Here is a 14545-nt window from a genome sequence, read left to right as displayed (position 1 = left end):
GTCCCGGCCGAAGTGTTTGCTAGCACACACTAGTCAGGGTCGGACTTCAGTTGGCTCTGGTATGGTGATCGCAGGACCCACGGGCAGCGTGGGTCTGGCTGTCCTGAGCCCCTTGGCTCCGGTCCTGGGCGACGTGTGTGCTAGCCACACTGGGGTCTGGGTCCCATCTCGGGCGGCTCAGGGAGGGCGATCTCACGACACGGTTGTCCGGCCACAAGCGGCATGGGTGCCAGCCGTGTCGTGAAGCTGGAGGCTGTTGTCCACAGGCTCGGGGGCTGTCTGTCCCGGGGACCTGGGGTTCAGTCCTGTCCGGAGCGGCGGCCGTCCATCCCGAAAACCTAGGCTCCGGTCCTGGGCGACGTGTGTTCTAGCCACACCGGGGTCTGGGGTCGACTTCGGGCGTTTCGGGGACGGCGATCCCAGGGCCTGGGTGCCCAGCCATGGGCGGTGGAGGCCGGCTGTCCTGTGTCCCGAGGGTCCGTCCTCTGGGACGTAAGTGCTGGCGTGCCGTGAAAAGGGAGGCCCGAGCCGGCGGAAGACAGCCTCCCGCTTCACGGCATGGCCGGCCCCCACACTGCCTGTGGCTGGACACCCTTTTCCTGGGATCCTTGTCTCAGAGCCTCCCGAGGTCAGACCCCAGTGCGGCTAGCACACATGTCGCCCAGGACCAGATCCCAGGGGCTCGTGATGGCTGGCCACCGCTCCGCACGGGACAGAACCCCTGGTCTCTGGGACGGCCAGCCCCCGAGCTGGCGGACAACAGCCACCTGATTCAAGGCTTGGCCGGCCCCCATGCCAATCGAAGCCAGACCCCCAGAACACGAGACAACCGGCCCCTGCGCAGCTGGTGGCCGGACACCCGGTCCCCGGGATCGCCATCCCCAAGCCACCCGAAATTTGCCCCGGACCCTGGTGCGGCTAGCACTCATGTCGCCCAAGACCGGAGCCCAGGAGTTAGGGAAGTCCAGCCACCGCTCCGCATGGGACCGAACCCCCAGGTCTCTGGGAAGGCCAATTCGCAAGCTGGCGGATGCCAGCCTCCTGCTTCGTGGCACAGCTGGCCCCCACGCCACCCGAGTTCGGACCCCCACGACGCAGGACAGCCGGCCCCTGTGCCTCCAGAGGCCGGCTCCCGGGATCCCAGGAAAGCCGGGCCGCATGAGCGGACATCCACCCCGGGTCAAGGGACAGCCGCCCCCCTTGCCACCCGAGACTTGCCCCCTCAGGGCTTGGGACTGCTGGCCACCGGGCCGCCTGAGGCCGAACTCCCGGACACGGGACCGCTGTCCCCAAGCCGCTCGAGGTCAGCCCTGGACCCCGGTGCGGCTAGCACACGCGTTGCCCAAGACCCGGAGCCCAGGGGCTCGGGACGGTCGGACCCACACCTCTGGATGGAGGCAACCGGGAGTTCGGGACATCAGCTGCTGCTCCGCACAGGACAGAACTCCCTGTCTCCGGGACGGCCAATCCTCGAGCCGGCAGACGCCAGCCTCCCGCTTCATGACATGGCCGGCCCCCACGCCGCCCGAGGTCGGACCCCAGAGACACAGGTCAGCTGGCCCCCGCACAGCCCGAAGCCAGACACCCGGGCCCTGGGAACGCCCCCTCCCATCCTCCCGAGGACAGACCACGGGACAGCCAGCCCCTGTGCCACCCGTTGCCGGACTCCCCGGCCCTGTGATGGCGGCCTCCGCGCCGCCCGAGGCCGGACCCCAGAGGATCAGGACGGCCGCCTCCCACCCCGCCAGAGGTAGGCAACCCAGAGCTCAGCACAGTGGCCATCCCAGAGCCCGGGGATCCAACAACTATACGAGTTGTATCAAAAAGACGAAGAGCAAAAGAATACAAGGACAGCTAAATCTCAGGGCGTAAGGAGGCTACTGAAAACAGGGAGGCATCCTTTGAAAAAGTTATATTACGTAACTACTGAAAAGAGAAAAGATTGCAAAACAACATGGGAATGTACAAACAATACGGGAAGCCAAAACCAGCCTGAGTACCAACTTGCAGAATAGCTGCTCTTTCTCCGCTCTGTGTACACTGAAGGACTCCTATGGAAGAAAGATTTTTCTTGGCACGGATGTCAAAGAATCCATCTCCAACTGAAATGATACAGAACAAGTTTTGACACAGAAACAGAAGTAACAAGTCAAAAGGCTCAGGCAGCATTTCACTAAGGAGTTCTCAAGGAGCTCACGGATAAGCTATGTTTTCACTTTTAACTCTTGAAATTGTCTGAATTGAAACAGATGACTTGAAACGTGACTAATATGCCTAGACTTCTGTGTAAGAAGTGTCCTACAGAAATTGCCAGAGCAGGAATTCCCATGTTAAGAAAAATAACAAGAAGTATAGTGGGAAGCGTAAGAAAAGAACTGGGGACACTTGATTAATAAGACTTAATGAAGGACTGTTAAAACAGCTTTTTAAAGCGAGGTCATACTTTATAACGTGGAGTATATTTTTACGTTCTTTGAACACAAAAGGGGTGTTGGACCAGGTGACCTCTGGAGGTCCTTTCAACCTCAACCCGCCTGTGATTCCTTTGCAGCCACTATGCAGCCAAATAGCAAGTACAATTCACAGCAGATAAACATGAAGTAATGCAGAGGCAAAAGGGGAAATCAGGCCTTGGTACTGCACACAAGCCTATGAAAACATAACTTCAATGCTCATCAGCGTTGAACAGCCAACTTCCCTGTTTAACCTTTTGGAAAAGGCCTAGGAAAGGCAACAAAAAGCATCACCAATCTAATCAAAACTCAAAGGTAGCCTTGCTATCTTATAAACTGAAGGTTCATTTGCATCTTGGATGCTACACAAAATTTTATTTTTGCCCACCTTAAAAAGGTCACAGTAGAATAAAAAAGTTTCAGCCAAGAGAAACAGGGATCGCCAAATGTTTGGAACAGTTTTTGTAGAAAAAGACTAAGAAAAAACCTCTTTCACATGAAAGAGAGATGAGGGAAAAGACGATGTCTCATGTCATAGAAGTTGAACAGAGATTGATCACCAATGTTCTCTTTCCATACAGAATATGGGGGCATCAAAAGCTAGCAGGAAGCAAATTTCACTCCTCCTGCCCACAAGCACACACAAAATAAAGGAAGCGGTTCTTCACATAGTGAAGCTAGCTCCAGAGTTTACACACAATACCTAGTTAAGGCTTGTGACTGCTGTGACCCATGGATGCCAAGTGTTTACATGGGTTCAAAGGATATGGCCAATTTTTACAAGAAATCCATTAAACATTTCTATACTCTAAGGCATTTGCTTGTCTTACAGTGCAAGTCACAAGTATCACTCTATACTTGTTCTATTCTGCTAAGATCACAGATCTTTGGTCTGACTTTCTGTGGCCCTTGTTACATTGTCACAGCAACACAGAGGCAGGAAAACATTGCTACATACTGTAACAAAAGACTGAGTCATAAAAAGAACTTAGGATAAAAAATGAAACTGCACACTATCTTAGTTCAGCAGTACATTGTATATGCATGCTTTCACCCTGAAATCATCAATAAGACATGATAACCTCTAAGACTGAAAACAATACAAATTCTACTTAGTTCTTTGAATGCAAGGCTGATGCAGCAAGTCATCAGCTGGAAGGAACCCAAGAAAAGGATTCACGATGTTCCATTCCATCATTGAAAATTACCTTTCAAAAGCCGTTTGTCAAACAGAGCATAGTTTTCCATTTGTTGAACAGGCAGGCCTAGCCAAATTTCAACCCTAAACTTTCAGGGAGTCTCTACAGCTCCCAGTGTACATGTTACTTCTGTACTCACCTGCAGGTTTTCCCTCTGAAAAAAAAAGTTCCAACTTTCTTCCCTTCTACAGTATCTGTGATGACATGACCCGAGATCTTTGGGTGGATTCCATTTGCAAGGTGAGCTGCTGTCACCTACAATGAAGGATAGAGCCACTTCCCGAAAATGCATTTGTTATTTGAATCCCCATCCTTAACAAGAATTCTTATGTTGGAAAAGGCCCTTAAGAACATCAAGTCCAAACATCAACCTAATGCTACCACTAAATTGTATCCCTAAGTGCTATGTCCACACGTCTCTTAAATACTTTTAAGGATGGGGACTCTTACCACTTCCCCGGGCAGCCTGTTCTAATGTGTAACCACCCCTTCCATGAAGAGATGCTTATTTAGTATCCAGATATCCAGTGCTGGTGAATAGAGTTGTTCCTCCCTAGGGGTAGGGCTTGGCATTTCCCTCTCCTGAACTTCAAAAGGTTCCTGCCTGCCCCTACCTGCAGCCTGACAAAGTTCCTCTGAATGCGCCGCCCTTGCCCCACACAAGGGCCATTTCCACAGAAGCCACCAACCACCCGCCGCTCGTTGTGGCGGCTATCCCAACAGCTTCCACCCATCGGGAGGTCCCAGTTGTAACAAATGACTGAGTCCCAAATAGGGTTACAATTAATGTTTACAATTAATTAAAGGAATAGAGGTAAGCAAACAGTGCTGGGTGTGACGGGAGTCTCTGCTCCACCAAGATGCACACAAGTTACAGCAGGCTCCAGGTTTTTATGCTGCTAGGCTAATACATATTCGTTCCTACTTCTAGAAAAGGCAGGGTTATTAGAATTAGGTCACGGAATCCGAACCCTCCCACTGGTGCATGCATTATCAGTCTCCAGTGGTCCCTCTGGGGGTCTCTCATGCTGAAAGCTCGTAGTCTTCCTCCCAGGCTTTTCCCTTGTCCTTCTCCTTTGTCCATCTTGGCTGGATGTCAGAGACCTGCATAGTGTCCCATGCAGCAGTTGTAATAGTTAGCAGTTATTCTGAAATCCCTTTGTTCTCTTATCCCCTATTGACCTGAATTGCTGGACCATTCCTTTGCAAAATACAAGAACTATATACATTAACCTCTCTGGTTTTCTTAGACTTGTGGTTATACAAGGGTATGTAAGACAGAAGGTCTCATTTCATCATATCATGCGGCCCTAGCATTGTTCCGTATTGACACGAATCAGATGAACCCATTTCACACTGTTAAGCTCTCTTATCACTACAAGCTTATCTCAATACCACCTTCCTTCCCTCTAAAGGATGTAACTGCGCAAAAACAACATTTTTATTCTCACAACCTTGATCCCCTTACCCTGAAATCCTTATTCCCCTTAAACCTAACAACTCTAACCACAACCCTAACCCTTATTATCAACCCCCTAACGCTAATGACACTGACCTTAATCCAAACCCCAAACTGCCCCTAACCCCAGACAACCGACAATGAAACACAGACACAAAGATGAAAATTACAAAAAAGGCAAAACCCTAGATACTGATTCAAAGATCGAAGCCGAAATTCCTTTAAGTGGTATATTCTTTATTGCAGCGCTGGATGCACGGGGGATCTCTCCACCTATCGTGCATACCCAAAGTGGAAAGCAGTCTTGAATTTATACAATCAATCTATCAATATTCTACAAGCGCCTATACATATGCATTACCTATCCCCGCCTTCCCTCGCTTCTCATGCGAATTAGCCTTTTGGCACCTTGCGACTGCGTAGAGCCTCCCAAGAATTGTGGGCAGGGGTCTTTGGGACGTGGGCAGGGGTCTTTGGGAGGAAGACCCCGAGTCTTCCTCACAGTGTACTTTTCACCTTTGGTCAGGAATCTGCTGAATTGGCACGTTTCTTAATTGCGAGAGCTGGTTGTTGCCAATTCTTCCGTTTGTTGTATCTTTATAATGAATTCCAATGTCCAATTTTGAGATTTATAGTCCTTACATTTGTTTCTCTGTCCGTCTGCCGCTTCCTTATCATGAGTTCCAGTGTCTTGTTTCGAGATATACAGTCCATGTCTGGGGATTGTCCTTGCCTCCCCAATACCTCCCCAATACCTCCTTAATCAATCCCCCCTTTTCTTTTCCCATGCAAATTCTTTTGCATCAGATACTTTCATTATTTACAGTAACACAACAAAGCAGGCATCTAAACAACATGCACACAAATATTCCTAACACTACTAATGTGATTAGAGCAATGAACACTTGTTCCAACCATTGGAAGTTGGGCAACCAGGAGGTTAACTTATTCCATATTTCACTAAAACTCCATGAAAGATCATCTTTACTGATCTCATGTAGGACCCTTGTCTGCTTCCATATTTCTTCCAGGTCGGTAGAGATCCTTCCACTCTGATCTACATACATACAACAAACTGTACAGACTCCCCCTTGAGCGGCCAGTAACAAGTCTAGGGCCATCCGATTTTGTAATACTACCTGTGATAAACTAGATATCTCTTCTTGTTGAGCCTTTATAGCATCCAGAGTTTTGTTTTCTAACTTCTCTATAATTGCAGAAATATTAACTATCGCCTTTTCCAATTCACTCACTCCTAACCATGGGATAAACCATCGAACAAAACTATGAAAAGCGGTGTGTCTCTCTATCAATGGATTGTTAATTTTTTGTCTAATTCTCCGGATATGATTTCTCAAATAACCTCGAGGTGCTACATCATGTATGGTCAAATTGGGGACTACTGCTCCAAGAGTGCAAGTTCCCTTCCAATTCTCGGGCAAGACCTTACGGGCTGTATCATTGCATAGCCAATACCACCCTTTTCCTTCTGGAACCGGCCAGCTGGTTGAATTTGCCCAGCCGCTAGTCGTACTAATATCAATTGTTCGATTACAAGATGTCTGATTTCCCACATAAGTAGTACCCGTATTTATACAATCCTGTTTTCCCATACCCCTAGGTGGGTTACACCCTTGTACACATACATAGTAAGATTCCAACGGCACAAAGCTACTCACTTCTAGTTCCAAAACTTCTTCATATTTTCGACCCCAAGATGTGTTTTCCCACAAATTAGTCCAAGGTAAGTTTGCAGGCAAGGGAATCCTGATTAACGATACACCCTTATTCCCATGCTGTGGCAGATGGGTGCATACCCAACAGTTTGTCTTATTAATTACTTGAGAAATTGTTTGTATCAGGGACAGGTGTAAGTTCTCATCCCAAACTGCCCACCCCGAATCTGAGAACCACACCCCTGCAATCATTAGGATCTGGAAAACCATAATTCTGTTGGTCCAATTGGAGTGGTGGTCCATATCCTCGCCACGGCCTTCTTCACCCTTGAATCGTGGATCCAAGCTGCTTGCTCCTTAATCTTAATGGCGGTGTGTGTTGTCAGTAATACCTGGTATGGTCCCGTCCACTTTCCTTCCGTTTTTCCTCTAGGGGTTGTCCTGAAAAAGTCTTTATATATATAATCCCTGAGCTTAAAAGGGTGGATTGGTTGATCCAACCATCTAGCCCAGGTCCTGAGAACAAATTTATGTACTTTATTTAATTATTTCTGAAGTTCAGTTATATATGCATATAAATATTCTAATCCTAACTGCGTTCGATCCTCTCCACTAAATAGAAATGGATACGGCCTTCCATATAAGATTTCAAAGGGACTCAAATTCCCTTTTATTCTAGGTTTAACTCAAATTCTAAGTAATGCTAAAGGGAGGGATTGAGGTCATGACAAATTAGATTCTTGTCCGATTTTAGCTATTTGTTGTTTAATTAAATGTTTCATTTTTTCTACCTGTCCACTTGCCTGCGGTCTATAAAGAGTATGCAGTTGTCTTTAGAATATCTTTAGAATCTTACTTATCTGTTGTACCACTTGCACACAAAAATGTGAAACTCTATCAGAAGACATTGCTACTAGAATCCCAAAGCATGGTATTATTTCATTTAACAAGACTTTAACCACTTCTTCTTGCTTTGTTTGTTCGACAGGGAAAGGCTTCAGGCCTTCCTGAAATCATGTCAGTCAGAACCAGTAAATAACAATACCCCCCTTTTCTAGGGAGTTCTGAAAAATCAATTTGCCACAGTTGCCCCGAATAATTTCCTTTACTGATTATTCCAAATTTTAAGTCTTCTTTTGTATAATTTGGATATAGTTTGGATTTTACCGTCTGGTATCAAAGACAATGCCTTCACCTCAGTTATTTCAGCTGCCCGCTTAGCCTTTGCCAATCGATTTCCAATTTCAAAATCGGTGTTCCCCTTTTGGTGTCCCTGACAATGCATGATAGCTACCTTTTCTGGTTGTTTTACAGCCTCTAACAGTTTTAAAATTTCTTCTTTCCAAATTGCTCCATGAGCATGTACCATGCCGAATGTATATTTAGAATCTGTCCAAATATTTATTTTCCTTCCTGCTGCTAGTTCCATTGCTCGCATAAGAGCAATTGTCTCTGCTTTCTGGGTGGACGTCCCAGGGGTAATGGTTTGGACTTGATTACCTGTTGAGTGGTTGTAATGGCGTACCCTGCCTTACGTTGTCCTTGTTTCACAAAGCTGCTTCCATCAGTATACCAAGATTCGTCAGCATCTTCTAAAGGTTCTTCCTTAAGATTGGGTCGATTAGAATACACAGTCTCCATTGTTTCTATACAATCATGGGTTATGGGTTGATCCAGAGTTCCACTAAGGAAAGAAGCTGGATTTACGATGTTAATGACCACAATTCCCACATCATCTTGTTCTACTAATATTGCTTGATATTTTAAAATCATCAATTCTTGTTTAAGTTGTTTAAAGACTTTTTGTGCTTCTCCAGTCCAGACTAACTTTGACTGGTTAATCTTTATCAATTCACATAGAGGCTTTACCAATCGTCCATAATTATAAATCCAAAGGCGACACCAACCTGTCATTCCTAAAAAGGTTTGTAGCTCCTTTACCGTTTGAGGTTCTGGAGTCCGGCAAATGACTTCCTTATGTTCAGTTTCTAGTTCTCGTTGTCCTCCCGAAATTTCAAATCCCAGATAGGTCACACTTTGTTGAGCCAGCTGGACTTTCTGTCAAGAGACTTGATATCCATTTTAAACCCAGAAAATTAAGAAAACTTATAGTCCATTGAATACAGCTCCCTTTAGTCTCGGTAGCTATTAAGAGATCATCTACATACTGTAACAAAGCACCTTCAGTGTCTGGAGGCATCCATGTTTCGAGTTCCCTTGCTAATTGGTTTCCAAAAATAGTGGGGCTATTCTTGAATCCTTGAGGTAGTAATGTCCACGTAAGCTGCGTCTTTCTGCCTGAATTGGGATTTTCCCATTCAAAGGCAAATAGGTTTTGGCTTTCTGTGGCTAAAGGTAGGCAGAAGAAGGCATCTTTTAAATCCAGTACGGTAAACCAGATTTGACTAGTCCTTAATTTAGTCAGCAAAGTATAAGGGTTTGCCACTACTGGATGTATATCCTCAGTGATCTTATTTATGGCCCTCAGATCCTGAACTAGCCTATATCTTTTCCCATCTGCCTTTTTAATTGGCAATATGGGTGTATTGTATTCTGATTCGCATTCAATCAATAATCCATACTGTATAAATCTATCAATTATCTCTTTAATTCCTTTCCTATCTTCTATCCTCAAAGGATATTACTTAACCTTAACGGGTTTCTCTCCTGGCTTTAATTTAATAATTATTAAGGTCACATTTTTGCTCTTCCAGGGACTTCGGTAGCCCAAACTCTTGGACATATTGATCTGTGATCTGTAAAGGTATTTCACTTTTAGGGTCAGTTTGTATTAGTGCCAAGCTTAACACATTTATTAGTTGTTCTTCTCCTATCCTTAATTCCATTTTCCTTTTTTTCGAAGATAATTTCTGCTTCTAATTGTTCTAACAGATCTCAACCTAATAGAGATTTTGGAAATCCAGATAGATATAAAAACCTATGTATCCCCATTTGTTTCCTGTTATAAATGAGGTCTGAATTTTGTAATATTTATAAAACAAATATTTCTAAAAGGTATATAAAAGGCAAGTAAACAGCGCTGGGTGTGCAGGGAGTCTACGCTCCACCAACACGCACACACAAACATCAAACGTTCTAAATACATGTATACAGAACATTGCTTTACATAATAACCCGAGTATGCCTATACATACATACAATCAGGATAGGTAACAAACAATCCTTTGAGTTCCATAACTTAACAGTGCCCATTCTGCCAGCCTGTTCCTCTTCACTTCTTTTTCCTGTTTCTGTACCGATGTAACTTCATAGTGTTGCTTTTTTTTTTTTTTTTTTTTTTTTAAAAGCAGGCTCCCCTCTAATACCCTTCTCTCCACAGCAGTTCTTTTCAAAACAACTGTTTAATTAGTCAAACAACTTTGAATGTAACAACAACAGCAAACACCCAGAAACATCCATGCCTTAACGGCTGGAGAACAAGAAACCACCTGGAGAACAAGAAACCCCAGACTGCATGGAGTCTCCTGAATCACCCTTCTTTGTTAATATCAACCATTTTCTCGACACGAATTACCACTCCATATATAACATTTCCCCAACTTGTATTTCAAAGGTTCACAAAAATAAGCCTTTTCGGTTACACCCTTTTACGTTAACATAATCATTCCGTAAAGGCATTAATGCTTGATTTAGAACTGAATACGTTGCCCCATATCAATAAGAAATTTCACTTCCATTCCTCCCCTATCTTCATTATAATCAGTGGAGGATCCGCTAGGGTAGATTCCCCAGGTCCTCGTTATTCCTGTTGAAATCAGGGACCAATGATTACCCTAGAAAAAGGCTAGTCAATTTGTCCTCCGAAGCCAGGTCCAAACCGTTTTGTTTTATTTATTTATTTATTTATTTTCATTACATTTCAGAGTTGGTCCAAAAATTCCATAGGGGTTTCTTTTAGACCTTGTTGGAAGCATATTCTCAATTCCCAATTCATCCATATTTTAGTATTTACTTAGCCGTTCATAATTTTAGGGATGATTAGGGTCTCAGTGGGGTCGGTCAGGGGAATGCAGTTGTTCACAGTTCCCTGAGCGGTCCCATCGGTAATCTGAGCTCGCACATGAACTCAGGTTGTTTTAAGAGTTAACTGCTTTTCTGTTTCCATAACAACTCTCTCTCGGACCCATCATGATCTCTTTGCCCCAAAGGGCTAACACCCATGATTTTAAGATCTCTGCCTAGAGCAGAGGCAGAACTATTAACATTCCTACATCCTCTTTCCCTGCTCATTCAACTTCAAACACCTTTAACACTTTCAACAACCCTTTTAACACTTCCTTTATCTTTCTCCAGCCTGTACTTCTCTAATGCCAACATCAAAGGCTCAGTCAGGGGCCAACTTAATCCCGTACCTTTTCCCACCAAGATGCTGAAACAACATCAGTATACAACATTTCATCCTATTCTCCTTCTCAAAACCAACATTAACTGTAGCAAAACATTAGAGTTTAAAGTTCCATTTAGGGGCCACTTTTCTCCACATTCCAGCTTATAAAGCGGCCACCATTGATTACAATATTTTATCAATGTTTTCCTGTACACACTTCCACCGGCAGATCCTCCAATATCCTTCCAGTGACTCAAAACACATCCTAACGCACTTTTCTTAGGAATTTCACTGCTTACTCGCCCCCCCATTTTCCAGTTTACACTTTCAGAATACACGTGTTACTTACAAAAGCGTATCACAAAAACGTATCACTCACAAAATTACAGGCACGCAATATCTTTCAGTAGCGATGTCACAAAGCTACTATTACCAGCAATATTGCTAAAATCACAATAACAATAGTCAGAGTCAAATTCCACATGCGATAAGTCAGAAAACCGAACTGTGTAACACCATAACGATATCTTTCTTATAACAATGCCACGAACCTACTATTACCACCAGAAAAATAGCCAAAATCACAGTAACAATAACCAGAGTTAAATACCATACTCCATGAGTCAGAAAACCGAAATAAACAACACAATTCCAGATGGACCTTAAAGCGAGCTCTTTCCTTAAGGTCCCCAAATATACTTATGGTGTTTACCACGAAGTATATACCAAACACTGTCCTGCAGAAGTCACCTTCCGACTTACTGGACAGTCCCAGATGACCGGTCTACCAGAAAACCAAACCAGAATAAAGAATATACTCACTTACAATGATGGGGTCCTTGTCTGCCTCCGCAGTGATCCGGTGAGTTGAGGAGTCCCTCCGGGAAATCCCGGGGGTACCCTAGGGAGTCCTGTCCCCAGCGGGTCCTGCGGTCCGGCAGAGAGGTAGTCCCATCTGGGTCGCCAGATTGATTCAAAGATCGAAGCCGAAATTCCTTTAAGTGGTATATTCTTTATTGCAGCGCTGGATGCACGGGGGATCTCTCCGCCTATCGTGCATACCCAAAGTGGAAAGCAGTCTTGAATTTATACAATCAATCTATCAATATTCTACAAGCGCCTATACATATGCATTACCTATCCCCGCCTTCCCTCGCTTCTCATGCGAATTAGCCTTTTGGCACCTTGCGACTGCGTAGAGCCTCCCAAGAATTGTGGGCAGGGGTCTTTGGGACGTGGGCAGGGGTCTTTGGGAGGAAGACCCCGAGTCTTCCTCACAGTGTACTTTTCACCTTTGGTCAGGAATCTGCTGAATTGGCACGTTTCTTAATTGCGAGAGCTGGTTGTTGCCAATTCTTCCGTTTGTTGTATCTTTATAATGAATTCCAATGTCCAATTTTGAGATTTATAGTCCTTACATTTGTTTCTCTGTCCGTCTGCCGCTTCCTTATCATGAGTTCCAGTGTCTTGTTTCGAGATATACAGTCCATGTCTGGGGATTGTCCTTGCCTCCCCAATACCTCCCCAATACCTCCTTAATCAATACAGGCCCCAAATCACAAACACGCGACCAAAATGCTACAGAAAAGCCCCAGACGCAGGACCCAAATGCTACAGCTAGGCCTCAAAAGCTCAAGATGCATCCCAAAGCAAAAATGCAGACCCCAAATGTTACAGAAAAGCCCCCACACGAGGACTGCAGAAGTCTACAAGCAGGCCCCAAACTGCCAACAGAAGCAGGCACCAACCAAACCCAGATGCAGACCACAACTGCCCACAGGCAGCTCCCACCCCCCACCCCCTCCCAAGAACTAGACTTCACACAGACACAGGCCCCAGACCCCGCCCCGCCCCCCCCCCCCCCCCCCATACAGGTTCCAAAGGTGTACAAGCAGCTCACAACCCGCCCCTTCAGAGACATGTCCCCTGCCCCCTCCAAGACATGGGATGCAGAGGTGTACAACCAACTCCCAACTCCCCCTCAAAGGGAGGCTCCAAAGACCCCCAAATGGAGGCCCCTAGAGTGTACAAGCACCTCCCAACTCCCCTAGGCACAGGCACCAGGCACCCCCCCCCCAAACACAGGCCACAAAGGTGTACAAACGGCCCAGACCCCCCTCTGAGACCCAGGCCCCTAAAGTGTACAAGCAGCTCCCAACCATCCACAGATGCAGGCCCCAACCCCTCTCAAAAGAGAGGCACCTAGAATGTATGAGCAGATCCCAACCCCCCTGAACGTAGGTCCAGAAGTGTACAAGCAGCTCCCAAACCCCATCAAATACAGGCCCAAAAAGCTCCCACCCCAGAGACAGGCCCCAAAGGTGTACAACCAGTTCCTAACCCCCTGAGACACAGGCCCCAACCCTCCCAGACACAGGGCCCCAAATTCTACAAGCAGCTCCCAGCCCCTGCAAGGCAGGCCCCCTACCCTATATAAGCAGCTCCCAACCCCCCCCCGAGGGAGGCCCCCAAGCCCCCCCAAACACAAGCCCTTAAAGTGTACAAGCAGCTCCCAACCACCCCCAGATGCAGGCCCCAAAGGTGTACAAACAGCTCCCACCCCTCCCCCAGATGCAGGCCCCAAGCCCCCCCCCCAGAAAACAGGCCCCTACAGTATATAACCTGCACCCAATCCCTCTACCCCTGATGCCAGCCCCAAAGGTGTAGAAGCAGCTCCAAACCTCCCCCCCCAACCCAGGCTCCAACAGTGTACAAGCAGCTCCCCCCCCCTCCCCACCTCAGACCCTCAGCAGATTCTGAGCAACGCCTACCACAGCACCACTAAAACAGAGGGGAAACACTTCAGAGACTTGCCTTAGGGGGACCCTTGCTTAGGGACACTGACTGGGCTGACGACCCTCCCGCCTTTCCTCAGCACTCCGGAGAGGATTCACCTCTCCGAGACTGCAAGAAGCAGCCACAAAAGAAAAAAAAAAGGCAGATCCTCAGGCACCTCACAGGCACAGCCTACCAGCTGCAATACCTCTCTTTCACTAGCTCTTCTTCAGCTCCCCATAGCTTCAATGCGGCAGGGCCAGGGCGGGCTGGCACAACCCAGCGGTGGCAGGGGGAGGGGGGCAGCGCAGGGCGGGCCAGCCAGAGCAATGCAGGAAGCCATCTCTCCCCCCAAACCAGAAACAGTAGTCAAAAACTACAGAACCGGGACCCAAAACCACATGGAGCCAGGCTCACAAACATGAACACGAACACACACAAGCAAGAGACTGAGGGCCATGATGGCTACCATCAAGAAAAGCAGACAACATCAAGCTCTTGAGAGAGATCAGCCTTTCCAAGTCCCAATGAAAGACAAAAACTGCTTCATTACTATACCCTTGCCAACAATACATTGAATACTCTCTGTGTTTGCTCTTTCTGAACAACCCTAAATATATCCCTACCCAGAATCT

The 14545-nt window shown here is 46.4% G+C and overlaps 1 long non-coding RNA gene across 1 annotated transcript; it reads right to left on the bottom strand.

The window, feature by feature from the left end:
- Positions 1-4429: 4429 nt before the first annotated feature.
- Positions 4430-14028, bottom strand: LOC137864764 (uncharacterized). The gene is made up of 2 exons (XR_011101616.1): positions 13950-14028; positions 4430-4756 (listed from the first exon to the last, which is right to left on the bottom strand). It is a non-coding gene; the product is annotated as an uncharacterized lncRNA (long non-coding RNA).
- Between the last annotated feature and the right edge of the window lie 517 nt (positions 14029-14545).

This window comes from Anas acuta, chromosome 15 (genome assembly GCF_963932015.1).
Source record: "Anas acuta chromosome 15, bAnaAcu1.1, whole genome shotgun sequence".
Lineage (NCBI taxonomy): Eukaryota > Metazoa > Chordata > Aves > Anseriformes > Anatidae > Anas > Anas acuta.
Note: the sequence above shows the minus strand (reverse complement) of the source record. Positions and strands in the feature narration are given on the sequence as shown.